The sequence below is a fragment of the Pithys albifrons genome, chromosome 14 (genome assembly GCF_047495875.1).
Source record: "Pithys albifrons albifrons isolate INPA30051 chromosome 14, PitAlb_v1, whole genome shotgun sequence".
In the NCBI taxonomy this organism is placed as follows: Eukaryota; Metazoa; Chordata; class Aves; order Passeriformes; family Thamnophilidae; genus Pithys; species Pithys albifrons.
The window spans coordinates 20845715-20869263 of NC_092471.1; positions in this window are offsets into that span (position 1 = coordinate 20845715).

Genomic DNA, 23549 nt, shown 5'->3' on the forward strand with positions numbered 1-23549 from the left:
TCCCAGCTCCATTCCCTTCCCTGGACTCTCTCCAGCCCCTTCCCTGGTCCTGCTGCCTTGCTACTTTTGCTGCAGAAATCTCTGTCGTCACATTCTGTCGCGATATCCAGACGGTCCCTGTGCCTCATCTGGGCACTTTCTGTGTTTTATCTGCATGTTCTCAAGTAATTTCTGTTCCATACACGGGGTTTCATCTCCTGGATTTGCATGGCCCAAACCCAGCAGCTCCTTGTCCACCCCTCACGTCCCCAGCACATCATCAAACATCCCTCATCCTGTCCTGAGATCATTACTATTGGCAAAATAATTGCAACAACAAAACTAGTACTAAAAGCCCCTGTTTGCTCTCCTTTCATCTCAGCTCAGCCCAGATCCAGCAGCTTCTTAATGTGGACTTTTAAAAAGGAGCAGGAAGAAGGGGAAGAAATCTTCCCCCTCTCTGTGTCTTCAGCATTTCCCTGGCCATTCTCATGCTGTAAAGCAAACACTGAGTTCAGGGGGGTTTTAAAGTTTGTTTCTGAAGCCAGGACTGTCAAAGTTGGTTATTGATCGAGTCTGGGGGATCTGAGGACTGCATGAGGAAAACTGAGTGATTATTCAAGCCCTTTCTCTCTTCTTTCCCTTTCTTTCCTTCGCACCAGGACTGGATTGATCGACCCTGTCTTCATTGTCTTCCCCTCTGCTTTCTCTCTTCTGGTTCCTACTGGGGATTCCTGATTAAACTCCGGCCGGGCTCAATTGATCCTCCGCAGCTCTCCCGCTCCTCGCGAGGAGGAGAAACTGCACCGCTGCATAATTCAGAAAGCAAACACGGAGAGGAGAGGGAGGCAGGAAAAATCAATACGGCTACAACTGATCCTGCAGAGAAACGAGGGGGAGGATCCCTGGCAGCAGCTCGGCCGAGCCGGAGAAAGTTCCGTGGCTTGGGTGGAGCTGGGTCCGCTCCGAGCCCTTTGGGAGGGGCAGAAAGGGAAGGGGGGGCTTGTCTCACTCAGCGAACACGCCGGGGCTGAGCAGGAGACCCTCTGCCCCCCCCCGTGCCCTGTGGTGTTGGCAGCGAAGGGGCACAAAGGTCCTCCTATCCCTCCCTAAACTTCAGGGCTCCTCCTTTCCAGGTGTTTCCACCCAATAATCACGGCACTTTTCTTGACAAACTTCTGCTCCTGTGCCAAAGCTTTGCCTGCCGGGACCCAAGGAAGGTGGAAGAGGGCCATAAAATGGAAATGCATTCTCTGTCTCTCCAGCCGTGCAGGGAGTGAGATCTCAGTGGAACCTGAAGGCAGAGCAGAGCCTTGCAGGGCTGAGCCGGCTGGGCATTGCTGCCTCCAGGGGCACTAGTGGCACCGCTGTCCCCAGGGGCTCTTGTGGCACTGCTGTCCCCAGGGGCACTCGGGGCACTGCTGTCCCCAGGGGCACTTGTGGCACCGCTGCCCTCAGGGGCACTTGTGGCACTGCTGTCCCCAGGGGCACTTGGGGCACTGCTGCCCCCAGGGGCACTTGGGGCACTGCTGTCCCCAGGGGCACTTGTGGCACTGCTGCCCCCAAGGGCACTTGTGGCACCGCTGTCCCCAGGGGCACTTGGGGCACCGCTGCCCCCAGGGGCTTTTGTGGCACTGCTGTCCCCAGGGACACTTGTGGTAGCGCTGTCCCCAGGGGCTCATGTGGCACTGCTGTCCCCAGGGGCACTCGGGGCACTGCTGCCCCCAGGGGCACTTGGGGCACCACTGCACCCAGGAGCACTCGGGGCACTGCTGCCCCCAGGGGCTTTTGTGGCACTGCTGTCCCCAGGGACATTTGTGGTACCGCTGTCCCCAGGGGCTCTTGAGGCACTGCTGCCCCCAGGAGCACTTGGGGCACTGCTGCCCCCAGGGGCACTTGTGGCACCGCTGTCCCCAAGGGCTCTTGTGGCACCGCTGTCCCCAGGGGCTCTTGAGGCACTGCTGCCCCCAGGGGCACTTGGGGCACTGCTGCCCCCAGGGGCTCTTGTGGCACTGCTGCCCCCAGGGGCACTTGTGGCACTGCTGTCCCCAGGGGCACTCGGGGCACCACTGCCCCCAGGGGCTCTTGTGGCACTGCTGCCCCCAGGGGCACTTGGGGCACTGCTGTCCCCAGGAGCACTCGGGGCACTGCTGCCCCCAGGGGCACTCGGGGCACCACTGCCCCCAGGGGCTCTTGGGGCACTGCTGTCCCCAGGGGCACTTGTGGTACCGCTGCCCCCAGGGGCTCTTGTGGCACCGCTGCCCCCAGGGGCACTTGGGGCACTGCTGTCCCCAGGGGCACCTGGGGCACTGCCCCCGTGGGAGGGAGAAGGTTTGTCCCAGGAAATACGAATATAAACCCACCAGGAAAGGAGCAAAACAGTAAAAAAAAAAGACCTACATAATGGAATCCCAGAACGGTTTGGGTTGGGAGGGACCTCAAAGTCCACCCAGTGCCACCCCCTGCCATGGGCAGGGACACCTCCCACCAGCCCAGGTTGCTCCAAGCCCTGTCCAGCCTGGCCTTGGACACTCCCAGGGATGGGGCAGCCACAGCTTCTCTGCCCAACCTGTGCCAGGGCCTGCCCACCCTCACAGCCAGGAATTCCTCCCCAATATCCCTTCTAACCCTGCCCTCACTGGGAAGCCATTCCCCTTGTCCTGTCCCTCCATGCCTTGTCCCTAGTCCCTCTCCAGCTCTCCTGGAGCCTCTTTAGGCACTGAAGAGGCTCTCAGGTGTCCCTGGAGCCTTCACTTCTCCAGTCTGAGCAATCCCAGAGCTCTCTGTCTGTCAACAGCCAAAAGCTTCAGACCTTGGCAAGGGGAAGATGCAATGGGAGTGCCCTCCTGTCCCTGGGCAGGGGACACTGTTTTCCCAACAGCCCCAGGTCACTCCCCCTGTTCCTGACCCCAGAACACACAGCAGGGTGTTACACAAGGGATAATGTGGGGGAATGGGCTCACCTGGCCTTGAAATGAGAGCCTGGGTGGGTGAGGATGGCAGGATGAAGGCAGAGGCTGCAGCCAAAGCCCTGCCTGAACAACCAGGAGACTGGGCACATCCACTCTCTGCAGGGCAATTTGGAGGCTGAGCCATCCAGCCTTATCCATAAGCAGCTCAGCAAATACAAACACCCCCCTGAGCAGGGAGGTCTGATAAATGAAACGACAAAAACTGGGAATGTCTGGGCTCCACGTGCAGCCCTGGGAGTGCCTGGAAATGATGGAGGGGGAAACTCCCTGCCTGTCCCACTGTGCTGCCATTGCCAGGCAGTGCCTGACCCTCCCCTGGGGTGTGATGGATCCCACAAAGCCCCGAGCTGGTGTCTCCAAGTGCAGGGAGCTCTGCCGAGCTGCACGGAGGTTTCCTGCAGCCAGGGGAGAGCAAAGGCTTTTAAACCAATATTGCTCCATATTTTAAAATGATTTAAGGACCCAAAGAACAGCCCAGCTCTGGGTTTGCCAGCAGAGGGATCGTTCTCTTAAAAGCTTTTAAATGCGTATGATAGAAAGGGGAAATGCAGCTGCCTGGCTGGAGATATTGCTGTGGCTCCAGCTCCCAACCTGCCCACACATCACTGCAACTCTCCTTCAGAGCTGAAAGACACTTTCCTTCCGTGCTGGGATCATCAGGAATCCCAGGAGCATCAGGCACCCAGGAGAGGGATTTCCAGAGAACGTGGGGGATAAGAAAGACTGGGAGAAGTTAAGTGCTCCTTAGACATTCAGGTGCCTGAAAGAATTCCCTTGAAACCAGCTCTTCAGAACCCAGGCCTCCAGAATCCAGCTCCCCTGTGCAAATCCTGCCTGTCCAGTTTTCCTTGGCTGATTGTGGGGTGAGATCCTCCATTCTGGGTTTCCCAGAGGAGGCACAAAGCTCCTTTTCTTTGCAGACACGTTTGTGCTGCCACAGTGCCCCCACTCCAGACACCAGCAAGGGGGTCACTCTGTGCTGGGAGTGAGCCTGGAGCCAGCTGAGCCCTGGGAGGCTGGAGAAGGCACCAGCACCTGCTGTGGGATGGATGTCTTGGCAGGCTGTGGGCTCAGGCTTGGTCTCTCCTCACTCCTCCCTTTGCCCTCAGAGCACTCCTGGCTGACAGGCATGGAATGAACACCCCCAAGACTGTTCCTGGGCACTGCTCTGGAGCAGAGGTTGGATGGGATTGGCCATCCTGTGTGCCCAGGACTCCCACACCCTCCTGGTGCAGCCTGCAATGCTGCCCTGTAACATATTCCCAGTTCCTCGGCCTGTGCCAGGCACTTTGCACTGAAGGATGCCCAATTTTCTGCTCTGCTAACACTGGCAGCAGGGATCCAGACACCTTCCTTCCTGTTCTCCCTCGTGTCTCTGGAAAACCTGGGCACATCCCAGCTGTTCTCCCACATCAGAGCCATCTGCACCTCAGCTCTGGGTTCAAGGCCATTTGCAATTCCCCAAGGATTAACAAAACAGCAGCTGACCTGACCTTTCTAGTCTTAGAAACTCTGGGATCTGTGGAAAAGGACAACCACAAGTCCCCAGCAAAGAGAATGGAGCCAAACCCTTTGCCTGTGTGGTCACCAGTGCAGCTCAGATGCTGGGAAAGGCTCACTGGGCCTGGTGTCTTGGTCCACTACAAATTCCCACGCATCCCTAATGGACTCACATGGTGTGGGCAGAGCAGAAAGGAGCTGCAGGCCTGAAGGCAAGATCCAAATTCCCACAATACTTTTGTTCCCAGGTGCCACTTGGCCACCTGCCCACCTCCAGTGCTCAAAAGGACTCAGTGCCAGGGCTGGAGCATCGATAGCTCTGAGAAATCCTGGGCAAGGCTCCTGAGAACCATTATGGTTCTTTGTCCTGTAACCCCCACCCTGGGGATGGACTCCATGGCCTCCAAATGTCCCCCCAAACCCAAACCACCCTGTCATTGTGCAATCCACACAGGAGCGTGTCCTTTGCATGGCAGCAAACCTTGTGGCTTTCCCTACATTAAATTTCTTGTCTGCTGCACACTCCTTCTGTCTTTGTGCCCTCCAGGGATGGCTTTTGTCTTCTGCTGATGTGCTACATCGAAACTTTTGTCATCCCTCGGATCGCCTGAGGCGGTGGAGGTGACCTTGGTGCTGAGCTTTCCTTTCCCTTTTGCAGAGGAAGCTTCTCCCTCCTTTGAGCCGCTGTCGCCGCACACAAAGCTCGTTTTCCCTCTTGTCAGAACAAGTCCCACTCAGGCAGGACTTGGGCATGAAAGACACCTCTGAGGGGGTGTTGGAGTTCATGTCTTTGGGGCTATGCTCTCCAGGGTCAGGAACTGGGCTCCATGATCCCTCTGGGTCCCTTCTGTTTCCATGGGATCAGCCTCCACCCCCTGGCCTGCCTGTCCTGGCTCTGTCCTGAAGACAGAGGAGGTGAGCCATGGTCTGCCTTGCCTGAACCCGACTCCAGGACCAGCACATATCCCTCTCCCAAACTTCCACCTCTGTCTATCTCACTCACTCCTCATTGGGTCCTTTCTGCCCCCAAAGCCCCTGAGATGGGCTCTGGGGGGAAACAGGCGGATACAGGTGAGTTGTTGCGGGGGAAAAGAAGGGTGAGAGTGGCAGGATACTGGACAGGAGAAAAGTGGGAGGATTTGTGGGCAGAATATGCCACAGGATTCCCAAAACCAACAGAAGAAGGATGGCGGCTGGATTGCTCTAACCAGGAGACCACCATGGACCTCTGGCCATCTCCATCACCTGCCTGCCACTCTCCTCACTCTTCCAGGACCTATTTCAGAACAGGGTGAGGAGCTGAAGTTGTTTCAAGGAAATAAGAGATTAGAGCAAAGGAGTTCACAGGTCTATGAAGGTGTTGACCCTCGGGTCTTCTCTACTCATGTGTATGAGGAGATCAGCAGAGCACAGTCCCATCCTCTGGCCATGCCAAGATTGTTGCCTCGTGGCCCACAATGGCCAGTGGTCTCTACAGGTGGATGGAGTGGCCATGGACAATCCAGGCAGTGTCCTGGTGGGTCCCTTTCCTAAACAGCTCCCAGGATAATGCCACCCTTTCTTGGAGCTCAGTGGCAACTTCCTTGCCCCTTGGTTTTGCCTGGGTGTGGAGGCTGAGGAGGAGCTGACACGGCGTGGGGACTGCTGGGGTGAGCATGGTCAGCCAAACACATCTGGTGCCTCTGGGAGTTGATGTCCCATCCCTGGGAGTGTCCAAGGCCAGGCTGGACAAGGCTTGAAGCAACCTGGGCTAGTGGAAGGTGTCCCTGCCCATGGCAGGGGGTGGAATAGCTGGTCCCTGAGGTCCCTCTCAACGCCAACCACCCCATGATTTATTGATTCTGTAATTTCAAAGGACAGCAAGTGCTGTTCACCTCCCCAGACCTGAACCGACTTGGAGAGTCCCATAATTGCATTGTGGAGAGACTGAAAGTTTTCCAGGGCTTCTTGAATATTCCAAATTGGATTTGTGGTCCACATTTGCTCACAGAGGGTGCAACAGGTCACACACACAAATCTCATGGTTCTGTCTCTGAATCCATCGGTGATTTACCCCTCAGTGTAAGTGCAGAGCTGAAGCTTTCAGTCCAAATTCCTACAGGAGCCCAATCTGAGATTGAAACCAGCCTTCCCTGCAGCATGTGCTGGTCACTACGTGAGGCTGAGGAGGGGGGAGGTAGCCCTGCTGAGGAAATGGCTTTAAGGGACACTGAGGGGAAGATCTGGAGTGTTTGAGCCAGCTGAGCTCCCAGTTCTCCTGCTGTGAGCCCCAGGGCTGCTTCTTGCCTTGCACTGGGAGCTGCTGGTCCTGTGACACCCTCTCTCCAGAGCAGCCACCCCTGGGCCCTCCCTGACCTGACCTTCACTGGCCACTCCTCATGAGAGGCTGACCCAGACCCTTCATCCCAACCTGTGCTCTGCTTTCCCTTCATTGAGTGTGTCCTTTTCCACACTTTACTCCCCACAGAGCAACATTCCATCGACAACCAGTGAGAGAAAACCCTGGATTTCCTGCAGAGCCCCTGGGTGTGATTTTCCCACTGGGATCTGTTCTCTAATAGTGATAGAGGAGAGAAAAGGAAAAGCAGGTTCTACCCGCAAATTTCTATTTCTATTTCTCTCCAAAATGTTGCACCTGAACATTTTTCCAGCACGTTTCACGGAGAGGGAAAATGTCGGAATCTGGAAAGTCTGCAAAAAGCTGGAAGGGCTCTTCCTTCTTCAGCCGCAGTCCGGCGATCCCGATTTTCAGGTGCGGGACTTCTCAGCTATTCCTTTTGATGCTGCAGCCAGGAGAGGGAGCTCGGAATCTGGTCCCGGGCCCCGCTCGCCCAACAGCTCCAAAGACAATGTTGACGATTCTTTTGTTCAACAAATAAAAGAAGTGGCCCACGAGGGAGCCGTTTTGGCAGCTGCTTTATGAGGACTTCGGGGAATTGTGGAAAATCGATGTTTGCCAAAGGCGAAATGGACAGTGTTGGTGGAAGAAAACAAAAGTAACTCTCAGGCTTCTGAAGGATTATTGCAGGCAGAGGACCTGGAATAAACTGGGGTGTCTTCAGAGCCCACAGCCATCAGTGGATGCTCTGAGCACTCGGGATCTGCCGGGATCAGGAGCAGCAGCAAAGCAGGAGGCTGGACCTGGGACTCTGGGCATTTGTCACCCAAACCCAGAGGAAAAACTGGGTAAAAACTGCGGATTCCCTTTGCAGAGCACTGGGGATTGAAGATCTCCAGCTCCTCAGGAGCAGTGGCACATGCAGGCACTTCTGTATTTCAGTGTTTAAGCAGGGGATGGTCACCCAGCTGCAGGTGTCAGAGAGAGAACACTCAAGGAATCAGAATGGAAAGGGAGTCCCAAATGTGCTGAACATCCATGGAAAGAGACACTTTAAAATGGATAATTATTCAGTGCCAGCCTGCCACTGAGGCCAGGGGTTTAGCAGCACTTGAGGGGAGACATCTGTAGAGATAAAGAGTGCCCGACTCGTAGCTCAAAACTCCCTGAGTTTAGTGATGTCAGTTTAATCCCTTCTGATCACCGGTGCTGGGATTCCTTCATTTATTGCAAGTCTTATTTCTTTATTTCCTTTGGATGTTTAATACCCTGGGAGGAGCACACTGTGGACCTGGCTTGGCCATCCTGGTGAAGAATCAAAGATAGCACCTCAAGGACTTTAGAGATGCTCCTCAATCACAGAACCACAGAATCACTGAGGTTGGAAAAGCTCTCCAAGCCCATTGAGTCCAAGCTGTGACTGATCCCTTGTCACCCAGCCCAGAGCACTGAGTGCCACACCAGTCCTTTCTGGAACACCTCAGGGTGACTCCACCACCTCCCTGAAAATGTTCTTCCTGAAGGCTCCATAAACCCAGAACAGGCCAATTTCAACCCATGTAGGGCAGTTATGGTCCTCCTTTAGAGTGAAATAATTCTCCTATTGCTGCACATCCAGGAAGCTGAGAGGAAAAGGACAGTTCCTTGGAGATGGACCCGTTCACGGCCCATCCTTCTCCAGCCACTCCCAGAGCTGCTGTAACTGCAGCACTGCCTGATCCATGCCCAAATCCACTGCCCAATCTGACTTCCAGAGGGTGCTGAGGGATGTCCTGCAGACACAAAGACTGGAGCCTTTCTCTGTTTCCTTCCAGACGCTGTTTGGATAAGGACAGTGCCCAGAGGGAAATCAGCCTTGGAATCATAGAATAGAAACAGAGAATAGAATCCCAGAATCCCAGGATGGTTTGGGTTGGGAAGAACCTCAAAGCCCATCCAGTTCCACCTCCTGCCATGGGCAGGAACACCTTCCACTGTCCCAGGGTGCTCCAAGCCCCATCCATCCTGGCTTTAGACAATTCCAGGGATGGGGCAGCCACAGCTTCTCTGGGCAACCTGTGCCAGGGCCTCACCAGCCTCATAGGGAAGAATTCCTTCCTAATATCCAATTCTTACCCTGACAGATACATTTTCCCTGGGGCTAGAGTGAAAAAATGTTATGTGGGAGTGCCAGATGGGCTCCAGAGCCTCCTGCACAACACCTGCCACTGAAACCCCCACCTGGACTGTGTGGCTGCTGGCACAGAGCGGGCTCAGACCTGCACCCCAGCTGCACATCCTGCCAGCTGCAACACCCATCCTGAGATCTGGGGTTGGCAGTGGTGTTCCCCAGCAGGGGGTTGGAACTAAATGCTCTTTAAGGTCCCTTCCAACCCAAACCAGCCTGGGAACCTCCACCGAGGTGGAGGCCTTGGTTATGGAGAGACAGCTCTTGACAGAGCTCCTGTTCCAGCTGGTGGCTGGAAGAGTCTCGGGGCTGTTTTGAGCTGAGCCAAACCCTTTGTTCTCTGGAGAAACTCTGCAGAGGGAGAGAATTTACCCCATCAACCTCCCAGCAGGCAAAGCCCAGGATTTCAGTCTCCTGGCCTGCTCCTGGCAAGGCTGCCATTGCTCCTTCAGTGGCTTCATTCAAAATGGCTCTTCAGCCACCCCTGAGAGCAGTTCCAGCTCTTCTTCAGAGTGTTCCTCGACCCACATGGACCTCCCTGACAGGAAAAATGGGCACATTCTCTGAGGATCACCATCACCTGCTGCCCCATCGCAGAGGACCAGTCAACACTTTGGGTTGGAAGGAACCTGAAAGACCATCAAGCCCATCTGTTCCTCCAGCACAGCCAAGGCCACCACTCACCCCTGTCCCCAAGTGCCACATCCGTGATGTGGCTTTTAAATCCTTCCAGGGATGGGAAGAATCCTACCCTGGGCACACTCCTGAGTCCTGGCTGGAGGGAGCCCCTTCCTGCCCCATTGTCTGTTCAAACAGTAAATGTGTTTTATGTTTTCTGGCACTGTCCACACAGTGGGCTTTGAAATTTAATTCTCACAAACATTTGTCCTCAAAATCCAATTGCTTCGACAGCTGAAGGAAGCAACATAAAAGGAACAGGGGCATTTATAATTGAAAGGGAAAGTCCTGGGCTTTGCTACATCTCCTACCAGAGGTGCCAATTAGAGGCTGCTGGATGTGGATGGAGGCACCTCCACTCCTCCCCAGCTGTTGTGGGCAGGAGAGCAGCAGATATTTGCTGTGCAGGGGCAGGATTGGACCTGCAGCCTCAAAGCAGGAGTTCCAGGACTCCAACTCCCCCTGTCCTGAAGCCAGCCAGGCCCCAGAACTTTTAGAAACTCAAAGGCTGAATGAAAGCATCAAATATCAAGACAGTTTGCAGGGATATCAACCAGAGTTAAAAAACTAAACCCAACTGCACCAGCACCATCACTGGGCAGAGGCAGCTCCAGATTTTGTAGCTTCCAGACAAAGTCAGCAGCAACCGTCAGAGTCTGTGTTTCAAGTCTGACCTTCTGCTTTTATCTATATTTTAAACCCCACACAAGGTATACAAGGCGAGTGTTGCTGTTACAGTCAGAAAAGTCTAAATAATGGATGAAGAACAGAGGCTGCAAAGGGGGGCGGGGAGGGGGCGAGGGAAAAAAAGAGAAAAAGAAAAAAGGAGGGAGAGAAAAGCTGGAGGAAAAAGAAAAAAAAAGACAAGAGATAAAGAAAGTCAAGAGCTCCCCAAAATGAGGAGGGACTGACAGCTCTGGCACAGTGGGAGTTGAGGCTGGAAGTGGGAATGTGTCCCCTTCCATTGGTGTGGTGGGAACTGGCCAGGAGCTGCTGCTGGAGCAGTTGCCATTTGCTGCTCTCCAACCAAAGTTAAAACTGAACAGTTCCTGGGCTGCCTTGGCCCATGGTCCAAGATTGTCCTCCAGAGGACACAGCAACATCCCTGTAGGAAGGAGCCAGGAGAGGTCTGAAGCTGGACATGGTAAGAGAAGGTGTCCCTGTGGGACAGGGCTGTGCTGGACTCAGAATTGCCAAAATATTGCCAGGGTTGGGGCCTCTTGCACTGGGGTGGGGGGTGAGGGCAAGGTTTGCCCATCGTGGAAGCAGAGCTGGGGAAATGCCCAGGTCCTCACTCTCTGCCAGGCAAGGGGAAAGAAGGGAACCCTCGTTTTGCAGTGGGCTGAGGAGGCTTTTTCCTTGCTTTCCCCAATTATCTTTCTTTTTTTGAGGTTCGTGACTCAGTGAGATAAACCAGGACTTCAGACTCTGGACCAGGAGCATCTCTGTGATAAAGGGAGAGGAAAGAACTCATTCAACAGGCTTGGGCAGAGCTGGCACATCCACCAGTCTCCTCCTGCACTGGCCATCACTGGGGCAGCCTCCATGACCATGGACCTCCTGATACTGCAACCTCAATCCCAGCTGGGCTCCACCCTGGTGCTGGCAACTGTGGCCACAGTGCTGTGGACGTGCTGAAGACACATCTCTGGGGATATGTCCCCACCTAGAGATGCAATGAGGACAGCAGGGTGATCTCAGGGGAAGCTTTCACCCCCAAAGTGCCTGGGACCAGCAAATACCCTGACTGGAGATGCCATGGAGTAAATAAAACTGGCAGCTCCAATCCCCCAGCACTCCCCATGCCAGCTCCCTTCCCCTGGCATCATCCTGCTGAAGATCTCTCATTCACAGGAAGGTTTCAGAGCTGATGAATCAGGGCCATCAGGGGAAATTGCTGCTGCTTCTCTCTGTGAGCAGTGGCAGGACCAGGAAATGGCTGGAGCTGTGCCAGGGCAGGGACAGCACCCAGGGAATGGCTGGGGCTGTGCCAGGGCAGGGACAGCACCCAGGGAATGGCTGGAGCTGTGCCAGGGCAGGGACAGGGCACAGGGAATGGCTGTGGCTGTGCCAGGGCAGGGACAGCACCCAGGGAATGGCTGGAGCTGTGCCAGGGCAGGGACAGCACCCAGGGAATGGCTGGAGCTGTGCCAGGGCAGGGACAGCACCCAGGGAATGGCTGGAGCTGTGCCAGGGCAGGGACAGGGCACAGGGAATGGCTGGAGCTGTGCCAGGGCAGGGTCAGGTTGGATCTCAGGGAAAGGCTCTTCCCCAGAGGGTGGTGGGCACTGACCAGGCTCCCCAGGGCAGTGGGCACAGCCCCAAGGCTGCCAGAGCTCCAGGAGGGTTTGGACAATTGGACAGGGTGGGATTGTTGGGGTGTCTGAGCAGGGCCAGGAGTTGGATACAATGATCTTTGTGGGTCCCTTCCAGCTCAGGATATTCTGTGATTCTCTGATTCTGTGCTACCTAAGAAGGATTTTAGCAAGAGGAGCCATAAAGGCAGGAGGTCTCCATATGGAAACACTTCCTGGATGTTTTATTTTTAACATGAAATCTTCCCAGGGAGGCTGTGCCTGTGCTTCTGCAGCAGGACTGGGAGCACCATGGTGTTCACATCCACTGCCACGATAACCTCCAGCAGAGCTGAGACCTCTGAAGAGGAGAGTTTTCACTGAGTTAAACACCTGGAGTGGCTTGCAGGAGGCCACATCCCCCCCCTGCCTCCCTGCCAGAGCTGGCTCCAGCCCCCAGGAGCTGAGAGCCTTACCAAGCAGGATGAAGCCATCAAGGCTTGGCATTGCAGAGCCAAACTGCATTTCCACTGGCTGCAAAGTGCCCAGTCACTTGTTCCCAGCTCCCTCCTGGTGCCTTTTAAATGGGTTCTTGTACTCTCTGTTTCTGGGCTCGCTTTCCAGGTGCTCCTTGTTTGTGAGGAGGGAGCTGCCCTGCCCTGGGAGCAGAACACGACTCCTTGTCAGTCCCATGAGCCCAAATCCTGTCTCCTCCTCACAGCCACCTTTGGAAAGATGCCCAGGAGCAGGTTTTTATCAAATCCTCCATCCTGGTGATCATGGCTTCTGACACCAAATGACTGCTTGACTCCAGCCTCATCCAGCAAAAAGAGGGATCTGTCCCAGCCACCAAACCTTTGTGTGTGGCAGAGCTCAGAACAAGGCAGGCAAGCAGCTTCCCTTCCATCCTGCTCCTTGCAGGGAGACCTCTGCCCTTCCCTGCCCTCCCCAAGGCAGGTTACAGACCCTGGCACCCTCCCAGGGTGGTATCACTGCATCACCCCCTCTCCTGTCAGAAAATCATGGAGTGGTTTGAATTGGAAGGGAGCTCAGAGCCCACCTAGTTCCAACTACAATGAGGGGACACCTCCCAACAGTCCAGGCTGCTCCAAGCCCTGTCCAACCTGGCCTTGGACACTCCCAGGGATGGGGCAGCCACGGCTGCTCTGCCCACCCTGTGCCAGGGCCTGCCCACCCTCACAGGGAAGAATTACCTTCTAATATCTAATCCTCTGTCTAGTCCTTCCTAATATGCACCCTCTGTGAGTTTAAAGCCTGAGATCTCCCCACTGGGATGACCCTGGCCACGTTTCCAGGGATTGTTATTCCCAGAAACTGTGGTGCTCAGGCAGCTGAGTGTGCTCAGCTGTGTTGGACATTAGTTGGGCCAGTATCTGATGGCACAAGGAGTGGGGAAGGTGGACATGAGGGCATTGCTGGGGGATAGGGACACCAACAGACATTGTCCCAGCACCATGGGCAGGTCCATCACATCACCCAGTCCAGGTTCTGAGTGTCTTTCAGATGTTCTCCCCTGCACAGGGGACTCCTCATCTCATGGTGTAGACCCAAACCTTTCCTAATGAAGGGTTTTCTTGGCAGTGGAAAGGGCAGGGAAACAGGAAGGTTGGCAAAAAATGGAGATCAGAAAGTTGGTCTGGAAGGACATCGATCCACCAGCCAAGGGAGAGGGATGTTCCCTCATTCCTGAGCAGTGCAGAGAGAACATTGATCCCATACATTGGAAATTGATGGAGGGAGGATGGGAAGGAGCAGCACAGCCCAAGGGGAGACTCAGGAAAGGCTTCAAAATGCCTCTTCTGACAGAGCTGTGTCAATGGGCCTCTCTCAGAGCCTGTGTGGAACACCTAAGGATCCCTGCAGGGGGGGTGGTTCCTGTGTCTCCAGATGGACTTGGTCCTTCTGGACACCCACTGAGGACCTGGGTCATCATGACACCTTAGAAAGGTGTCACCTTCATGGTGAAGAGATGGCAGTGCTGACAGATGTGGGAGCTGCTCCACCATCACTTCATCCCAGGCTTGAGACGCCCCAAGGCATGAAACAATTGGAGAAGGAATGTGAGACTGACATGATGGAAGAGGTTTCTTTACAGTTGACTTGGACTCAATGATCTTAAAGGTGTTTCCCAACTTAAATAATTCCATGATTCTAAGATTCTAACCCCACTTTATCCTCCTTCCCTGCTCTCCAGCTGGGAACGTGGCCTGCCTTGCTGGATTAGTTTCTGCTCCCATGGAAAGCCCATGACAAAGGATTCAAGACCTTTGGAGCTCAGTGGGATGCTCCCCATGGAAGGAGAAGTATGAGACTTTCAGCTGAGCAAAATGACATGCGCAAGGAAGGGAACAGGTAGACAGGTACAGGAATAGAATTGTGGAATCACTGAGGCTGGAAAAGACCTCCAAGACCACCAAGCCCACCCTATGCCCAATTCCCACCTTGTCTCCCAGCCCAGAGCACTGGCCAGTCCTTCCTTGGACACCTCCAGGGCTGGGGACTCCACCACCTCCCTGGGCACCCCATTCCAATGCCTGACAGCCCTTTCCACGAAGAAATTTCTCCTGATGTCCAACGTGAACCTCCCCTTGCACAGCCAGAGCAGATGGATCGCTGTGAGCACACACAGGTGGTTGCAGAAGTAATTCCACCCCAGGGTTTGCTGATGCTTCATTTGCACCCCCACAGGCCTTGCAGGGAGCAGAGGGAGCCCTTTGTGCCGGGGGATCCATGAAAGGTGCACTCACCTGCCAACCCCGAGAGGACCTGGTGGCTTTGGCCCCTTTCCAGGCAGGAGTTGGAATGTCAGGGCTGACCCACGGACCAGCACGTGGAGCAAAGTACCATTAACAGAGAAACAGCTCCAGGCCCTGCAGGCAGCTCCTTAACCACTGGTTGGGAAGCACCAGATTGGGTGAGAGTAAAACCCTAAAATCCAGGGCACCTGCCCAGGAATGAGGGAGAGTCTGGGAGTGAACTGGCCCTTCAACTGGTGGGCTCAGTGATCTCAGAGGCCTCATCCAACCTGAGTAATTCGGTGACTCCATGATCTGCACAGCCTGTTTCACACCCTGCAGGCTTGGGGAGACTCTGCAGAACCTGCTTGGAAGGAATAAAATCACAGACTGGTTTGGGTTGGGAGGGACTCTAAAGCTCATCTCTTTTCACCCCCTGCCATGGGCAGAAACACCTTCCACTGCACCAGGACTCCTTGGAAACCACTTGACTTAGAATTTGACTGCTGGAGACACAAAGCTGAGCTGTTGAATTGATCTCTGAGCTCCCCTGGTCTCGATAATCGGAGGCCATGGCAGAGGCCACAGAGCCTGAGCTCTAATTGAACCTTTGCTCTCAGCGAGGCCCGAGGAGCAACACCCTACAGAGTGAGCTTTCAGGCCTCCTTAATTTAACCAAAATATCCTGCAGCCCACTTAACAGCACATTATGAAGTTTTATCATAAATAATTAACACTGAACTACAATTGACATCACGGAGCATGTGGCTGGCTCAGGCAGTACCTTCCAGCAGCCAGTCCCTCACAGGGGGGATGCTCAGCCAGCACAGAAAAATCAGCCTCTTCCCTGTCAAAGGAGGGCTTCGTGCAGCTGCTGCTGGTGCAGGGCAGGCAGCTGCTCCACAGCCACCTTCCAGACAAGGAGCCAAGAAAACAGGATGTCTAAACCCGAGTGCAGGGTCGATTCGGGGTGGCAAAAGGTCAGGAACCTTTGGCCAGGACTTGAAGGTCAGTCCATCACAAGGAGAAGTTCTTAATTGTGCCTGAGTCCTCTGGGTTGGTCAGTGCGTTGCTTTGATGGGAAAACAGCCCTTGATGGAAGGCAAACCTGCTTTCCTCACCACTCCAGTCTCTAACAGCTCCTGGCAACTTCTGTACAAGGTCAGTGCTGGGGGTCCCACCAGCCACTGGGGTCCTGCTCCCTCCCTGCTCCCAGGGGCCAGGCAGAGTGGGTGCTGCTGCTTGCACTCCTCAGTGACAGGCAGAGGAGTTCTCATTTTCAGCAATGTCAGTCCTGCCTGCAACGATTGCCTCGATTTCCAGGTATCTGAGAACAAAATCTGACCCAGGGCTCCAAGTTTCCCAAGGGAAACCTGCCCAGTCTCATGAACAGCCTGCCCACCTTTCACCCTTCCCACAGATCTGGGCTCCCCCACGAGCATGGGCAGCACAGCCCAGCATGTCCAGCAGCCTGTCCCCCACCCTCTGCCCTCCCCCCGGGCTGGTTCACACCCCTCGGGGCCGTGTCCCTGTCTGCCCACCTGCCTTCACACCCGAGGAGACACGGCCCAAGGGTACCAGCAGAGGGGCTGCCCTCCGTGATGAATTAGTCATGGCCAGAGGACTGACCCCGAGTGCTGCCCGGCTGTACCGCGCAGCTGTCGGCGGCTGGGAACAGTTGTGGAGCAGAAGATTCCCATGGTTTTGGCTACAGAGTGAGTCTAGAGCTGATCCATCCCCCTCTTCCCCCAGCCCCACCCCCTTAAACTGTGTCTTTTAATAAAGACATCCAGCAGCTCGCTCGGAAAGCTCGCTTAGATCTGAACTAAAGAGCACAGCCGGGGTAAGGAAAAATCCATGCAAGAACCCGGAGGTAGCGAGCACTCCAAGAGCCGAGGAGAGGCAGGGAATGAAAGAGCCTGGGAGGGAGAAACCCGGGCAAAGGCAATCGGAGCATCTCCGGGAAGAGCCATCAGAAGCCATTAGCCCGTGGTTGTGCTGCTCTGGCAGTTCCCTGGGGAAGGTTCGGGGCTTCGAGGGGAGAGGCTGAGCCGGGGCTGGGGCACTCCCGGTGTGTCTGCCCTCCCTCCATGGACAGGTCTGAGCTGGAGGGTCCTCCTGAAGGAGAAAATGACCCTACCAGCGGGAGGGAAACCAGCAGAAGTGAGTGTCCCCCATGGCAGAAAGGGCAGGGAGTTGGGAGGGAAACATAAGAGGAGCTGTGCTCAACATGGGACATGCTGCCACCATTCCCATGGGATCCCAGAATCACACAGAATCCCAGACTATTCTGAGCTGGAAGGGACCCACAAGGATCATTCAGTCCAATTCCTAAGTCAATGGCCACAGAGGGGATTGAACCCATGACCTTGGCATTAATACAGCCAAGTTTGAATCAACTGAGGTAATCTCTGGGCTCAAGAGCCCTGGTGATGGAGCAGTTGGGCTGGAGTAGGGGTGAGAGGTTGTTTGAGCAGCTGTGAGGACAGACTGCACGGACAGACAGTCCTGCTTGGGCAAGAGGGAGGAGAGGACAGTGGGAGAAATGATGGAGAGGCTGGAGGGAGAAGATGAAGGGGGAAGGAAGAAAGTCAAAGGGCAGGTGTGAGAGGGAACAGACCCACTCCTGTGTGGCTCAGAGGGAGGAAAGGGGCCTCCCAAGTTATACAAATTTTACTCCAACAATTAACTGGTTTGGGTGACTGCACAAAAACAACACTCCTGCCCTGAACTCCCACTGCCACCAGTGGGACCATGACCCAGCCCTATGCTCAAGTTTGAGTGGCTGAAAAGGGAGTGATGAATTTGTCATTTCTTATCTGAGGGTCCTTAGTGCTGATCTTGGGGCCCCAAGGACAGGTTGAAAATATTGATGAACAGGGAAAATTCTGCACTGAACGTTTCTCTTGGAGTGGAGACCCAGTTCAAAGCCTGGAGAGATCACAGCTCCAGGTGTGGTGGATACTCCTCCATCCTATTGCAAGGCCAGGAGGAATTTCCTCCTGGAGTTGGGTGCTCTGGTTTGCAGAAGAGGCAAACGTGGCTCACCTGCAGTGAGGCTGGAAGTGCTTTCCTGGAGCTGGGGAGGGATGAGGCAGCGTTTCTGCTGCTGAGCTCGAGCTGTCCCACCAAAACATGCCCTGCAGAACAGACTCCCTGTGATTCCCAGGTAGTTACAGAGTGGTGGAGCAGCATTTTATACAAATACAGGCTTTTTTCCTTGTGTGAACCCAAAACCTTCCTTGCCTGCTATAAATAAAACATGGTTCTTAGTTGACATTTTCACTTTACTCAGAGAGCTGCTGGGAACGTTGGTGAGATGCTGCTGCTGAAATACAGATTTTTTTCTCTGATCTCTCTATATCCAGGATCCCAAAGTGTCTGAAATCACCTGTGAGTTTCCCTAGGGGGGAATGGAGGATACCCCAGTAATCCAAAGCCAAATCCCACAGCACTTCCTTAAAACTTATGGCTAAAAATGAGGGGCTGTTCCCTCAGGGCTCCAGGAGGAGCCTGTAGATTAAAGATGGAGAGTTAAAAACCTTGGGAAAAGTACAGGATTACATTTCTGAAAGTATTTCTTAAACACAGGTGAAAAGGATCCAAACCAAAAAACCCTAAACAAAACCTTGTAGCTTTATCAGGATCTCTTGTTCCTTGCTGACACTGGGATGACCTGAGAGCAGGGAGCTGCTTTTGCAGCAGGTGCTAAAGCTGCTCATCCTGCAGGCAGGTACCCCTGGCCCAGGGCTTGGGGCTCAGGAAAGGAGGCTGATCCACTGGAGGAGGGAACAGTTCTCCTGCCTGCTCCCCTACCCAAGGATCATGGAAAAAGTCAGGTCAGAAAAGCCCTCCAGGACTATGGAGTCCAAGATCATGGAGTCCAACCATCCCCCAGCACTGCCAAGGCCACCACCAACCCATGTCCCCGTGTGCCACATCCACAGGGCTTTTAAATCCCTCCAGGGACGGGGACTCCACCACCCCTGGGCACCTGGGCCAGGGCTGGACAGCCCCTTCCATGAAGGAATTTTCCCTAATATCCAGCCTAAACCTTCCCTGGCACAACTTTGAGGCCATTTCCCCCTGTCCTGCAATCAGCAATGGGATTTGCCCCATGTAACACCTTTTTTTGCCCCGTTTCCCAAGTTCTTTCCAAAGCCTTTTTCCTGGGCTCCTCCTCACCCCGGCTTTGTTCCTCCCTGCTCAGATGGTGATGAAGCCTCTAATTAAGGCTTTATTCCTTTTTTCCCTGTGGTGGAACAGAGCCTACCCCAACCATCTTTAAAAATACATCTGCTCTGCACTGCACTACAACACATGGAATAATAAAGTCCGGAGCGGGGGCACCCGGTACCTGCCCTCAAAGGCAGGATCTTCTGAAGAACACAGAGCATTTCCTCTCCTCCCAACCCAGAGCTGAGAGCAGAGCTGTGCTGTGCCAGGAACAGCTGAAGGATGGGCTCAGGTATCCCTCCTCTTAGCCTGGAGGGTTATCCCCGTGGGAGCAGGCAGTGCCTGTTGCTGTTCCTGGCATGGCTGGTGGTGGTGGCCACCCTGCTGACTCCCCACAGCCTTTAGAGCTCTCTGTGAGGACTTTGAGCTCCATGGATGCAGAGATGGAACCCCCTGATGCTCCCCCTTGCCTTGTTTCCCAGTGGGGAAAGGAGCCCCTTTGTCATGGCATTTAGTGGGGCACAAGGGTTGTGGTGGCACCACTTGCTGTCACCTGCTCTGGGGGAGCACAGCTGGTCCTGTGGGGTGAAGGGGATCTGGTACAGCTTTGCAGCCATGCACCATCCTAAATTAGTCTACAACATAAAGGAGGGGCAGGGCTTCCCCAAGGATTTCTTCAAACATATCTGCATTCACCTGGAGTCGTCAGGCTCCAGTTCAGTCATGGATAACTTGAAACACCTCCCTGCCTGTTTTGGTGGGTGGTGGCACAGGCACACTGGCCTGGCTCATGTCTCTGCCTGCACAAGGAGCTGAGATGTCCCATTTTTTAGAGTGTCTTGGCTTTTATAGCAGGAAAAAGTAATATAAAAGAGTGTGACATGGAGGTGAATAACTTGGGAGTAAGCACTGCATGGCAAAGAGATCCTTGGTGACAGCACCAGCTCCCAGGGCTCCCTGGGCAGAGCTCCAAGAACAGCTGTCTGAGAGCTTCAGCAGCCCAGAACTGGTGTCTGAGAGCTTCAGCAGCCCAGAACTGATGTCTGAGAGCTTCAGCAGCCCAGAACTGATATCTGAGAACTTCAGCAGCCCAGAACTGGTGTCTGAGAGCTTCAGCAGCCCAGAACTGATGTCTGAGAGCTTCAGCAGCCCAGAACAGGTGTCTGAGAGCTTCAGCAGCCAGGAACTGATGTCTGAGAGCTTCAGCAGCCCAGAACTGATGTCTGAGAACTTCAGCAGCCCAGAACTGATGTCTGCGAGTTTCAGCAGCCCAGAACTGGTGTCAGAGAGCTTCAGCAGCCCAGAACTGATGTCTGAGAGCTTCAGCAGCCCAGAACCGGTGTCTGAGAGCTTCAGCAGCCCAGAACTGATGTCTGAGAGCTTCAGCAGCCCAGAACTGGTGTCTGAGAGCTTCAGCAGCCCTGAACTCGTGTCTGAGAGCTTCAGCAGCCCAGAACTGGTGTCTGAGAGCTTCAGCAGCCCAGAACTGAGGTCTGAGAGCTTCAGCAGCTCAGAACTGATGAACTTTGCTTGGGAAACCTTTGCAGCACCAGAGGTGGGACTCACCTGTCACATCCCCATATGACTGGTGTGTCCCTCTGGGCTGGTTATTCACCATCTTTACAGGTGATGAAGGTGCTTCTAGGTCCCAAGTCAGAGGTTGATATCAGAGTTGAACTGCACTTCAGGCTCCTTGGTCCCTCTCCAGTGACCCTCACTGGAGCCCAGAGGTCAACACTCACCTTTGCATCCCTGCTTTGAAGGCCCAGAAAGCATCTCCAATAACCCCTGGGGAATCAACAGGTGTGACACTGTCAAGTTCTCAAGGTGCATCATCTCTTGACCAGGGTGGAAAAGGGAGAAGGCTTGGCCCACTCCATGGACTCCCCCAGCTTGGAGGCAGATGAGGAACCAAGTGATCTAAGGTGGTCCTCACCTTCTGGAGGAGCTCTGGGCCACCTCAGTGGAGGGTGAGCAGGTTCCTGTAAAGGTGGACCTGCTGCCAAAGTGAGAGGGTTGATGAACCTCAAACCTCGCTCATGAACCAAACCTCAAATGAAAACCAATGGTGAGAGCTCTGTGTCCATTCCAACCAATATTCCCTGGTTTGGGTCCAGGTTCATGGCACAGGGATGTCCTTCATGCTCCAGGAACAGGAAGTGCCCATCACACCTCTGGGTGTGTCTCTCTTCCTTCCCTCACCCTGTGCTTTTCCCCCAGCTCACCCTGTGCCAGGTGTGCCATGGAGAGGCTGGATTTGGAGGAATTTGGGGTCCTTTGGGGTACCCAGCCCGGGCCCAGTGTGGGAGGAGAGACCCTCAAGAGAACAGGACACAGAACTTGGGACACCAGACTGTGGTTGGGACGTGCCCCTGGGCAGTCCTGGCCCCCAAACCTGCCACCAGGAGGGACCAGCAGCTTCTCTCTGGCCTGTGCCCAGGAGGTGGATATTCGGGAACAGAGGGAGGCAAAGCAAAACGAGCCCTTCTCGACTCCCTCCTGGACTGATCCTTGTGCATCTCAGAGCCTCATGAGCTCCTGGGCACAGCAGGAGCTGCTGGAGCAGGAGTAGGAGCAGGAGTGGGAGCAGAAGCTGAGACAGGAACAAGAGCAGGGGCAGGAGCTGCAGCAGGGTCAGATGCTGGAGCAGGAGTAAGAGCAGGAGCAGGAGAGGAAAGAGGAGTAGAATTAGGAGCAGGACGAAGAGAAGGAGCAGGGACAGAAACAGGAGAAGAGCAGCAGAAACAGGAGCAGTGACAGGAGCAGGGATAACAGCAGGAGCCGAAGCAGCAGGATCAAATCTCCTGCCCAGTCCCACGGGAGTGAAGTGACGAGTCTTCCAGGCCCCATAACCGCTCCCGGTGTCCCTGCCCACCCTTCCCAGCCACAGCCCCGCTGCCCCTTGCCCAGGGCATCCTTCGCTGCAGCCCCCGGTGGGAGCCCCCCCTTACCTGGCGGCCGCGGGGGGTGGTCCCCGGGCGGCCCCGCTCCCGCTTCCCAGCCCGGCGCTTTGCAGTTGTGCCTGGGAAATACCCACTCGGCTTTTTATGAGCGCGGGTGATAAATATTGCATCGCCCTCCAACTTCTCAGAGCGCGGGCAGAGCGGCAGCGGCACCGGGCACCGGGCACCGGGCACCGGGCACCGGGCACCGGGCACCGCGCACCGGGCACCGGGCGGGGAGGGGGCGAGGGGCCACCGGGGGGCGCGGGCAGGCGGGAGCGAGGGGGAGCCGGGCCCGGGGGGGCGGGCGGGCCCCGCTAATGCTGCGCGGAGCCGGTTCGGGCCCCCCCGGGCAGCACTCAGCATCCCGCCTCATTAAAGTTTCATCGGCAGCGCTCGGCCAAGGTCTATTTATGAAAATGCGCTTTTCGCTGCATGGAAAAAACAGGGACGGAGCGCAAGAACAAAGGGATGGGGCTTGGGAAGCTGCCGGGAGAAAAAGAGAGATGTGCGGGACGGGGTGCGGGATTCGCGTGCGGGACGGGGGACGGAGGTGTCTCCTTCCCACAGTATCCCTCTCCACAGTGCGGGCAGGGCAGGCAGGGCTCTGTTGGCCACCGGCGGGCCGGCCTCGCTTGCCCAGGTGAAACAGCTCCCCCGACAGCTACTCTGGGCGCCGAACAATTTTCCCTCTTTTCTCTTTTTCTTTTTTTTCTTTTTTTTTTTTTTGAGAGGGGTTTGCTGGTTTGGTTTAGTTTTTGCTTTATTTTATTTTATTTTACTTCGTTTCATTTAATTCCATTATTTTATTTTACTTTACTTTATCTTATTTTATTTTATATTTTTTATTTTATTTTATTTTACATTTTTTATTTTACTTTACTTTATCTTATTTTATTTTATATTTTTTATTTTATTTTATTTTATATTTTTTATTTTACTTTATTTTATCTTATTTTATTTTGGATTTCCCCTCTAAAAGTCGCGGGGTGCCGGTTCTCAGGACTCAACACCGCTACGTGCGCTTGGATTTCTGTTTTTCCCTGAGTAAGTTCTAACACAAAACAAGACAAAAAGAAAACAACAACAATAAAAAAAAACACAAACAAAAACCAAAACAAACAGAAAACTCAAACCAGTAAACACAACAAAAATCGCATCTTTTAACCTCTTTTTTCAGCGTCTCCCCGAGGCCGAGAGGACCCGCATGTTCTGATGCCCCGGGACAGAGGGGACCCCCCGGTTCTCCCCCAGGGGACGCCCCCAGTTCTGCGCCCCCCGAACCACTGAAAGGCGTTTCGGGAGGTTTCGGTGCTTCGGCTGCAGAGCCGGGAGGGGACAACGTCCCTTTCTGAGCCGGCTGAGCCGCAGCCCGGGCGGGCGGGGGGTGACAGGGGGTACCTGGGGGTGTCCCCGCCCCGGGGAGCGCGGGGTGCCGGGGGAGGGTCGCGGCCCGTCCCCGCCGCCGTTTGCGGGAGCGCTGCGGGCTGCGCTGCCCCGGCCCCGCCAACGACCCCCGCCCGCCGGAGCATCCTCGGGGCTGCCGGGCGAGCCCACCCGCCACCCACCCGCGGGGATTCACCACGCGCCGGGTCTGGGCTGGTGACGGGCGGGGAAGGGGCAAAACCTCTCCGCGATGGGTCTGCGGGGAGTTGGGACACCTGGTGGGCGACCCCCGCCCCGTCCCGCGCGGGCACGGGCAGCTCTGCCCGCCCGCCACTGCCTTCCCTGGCGCTTCGTTCCTCTC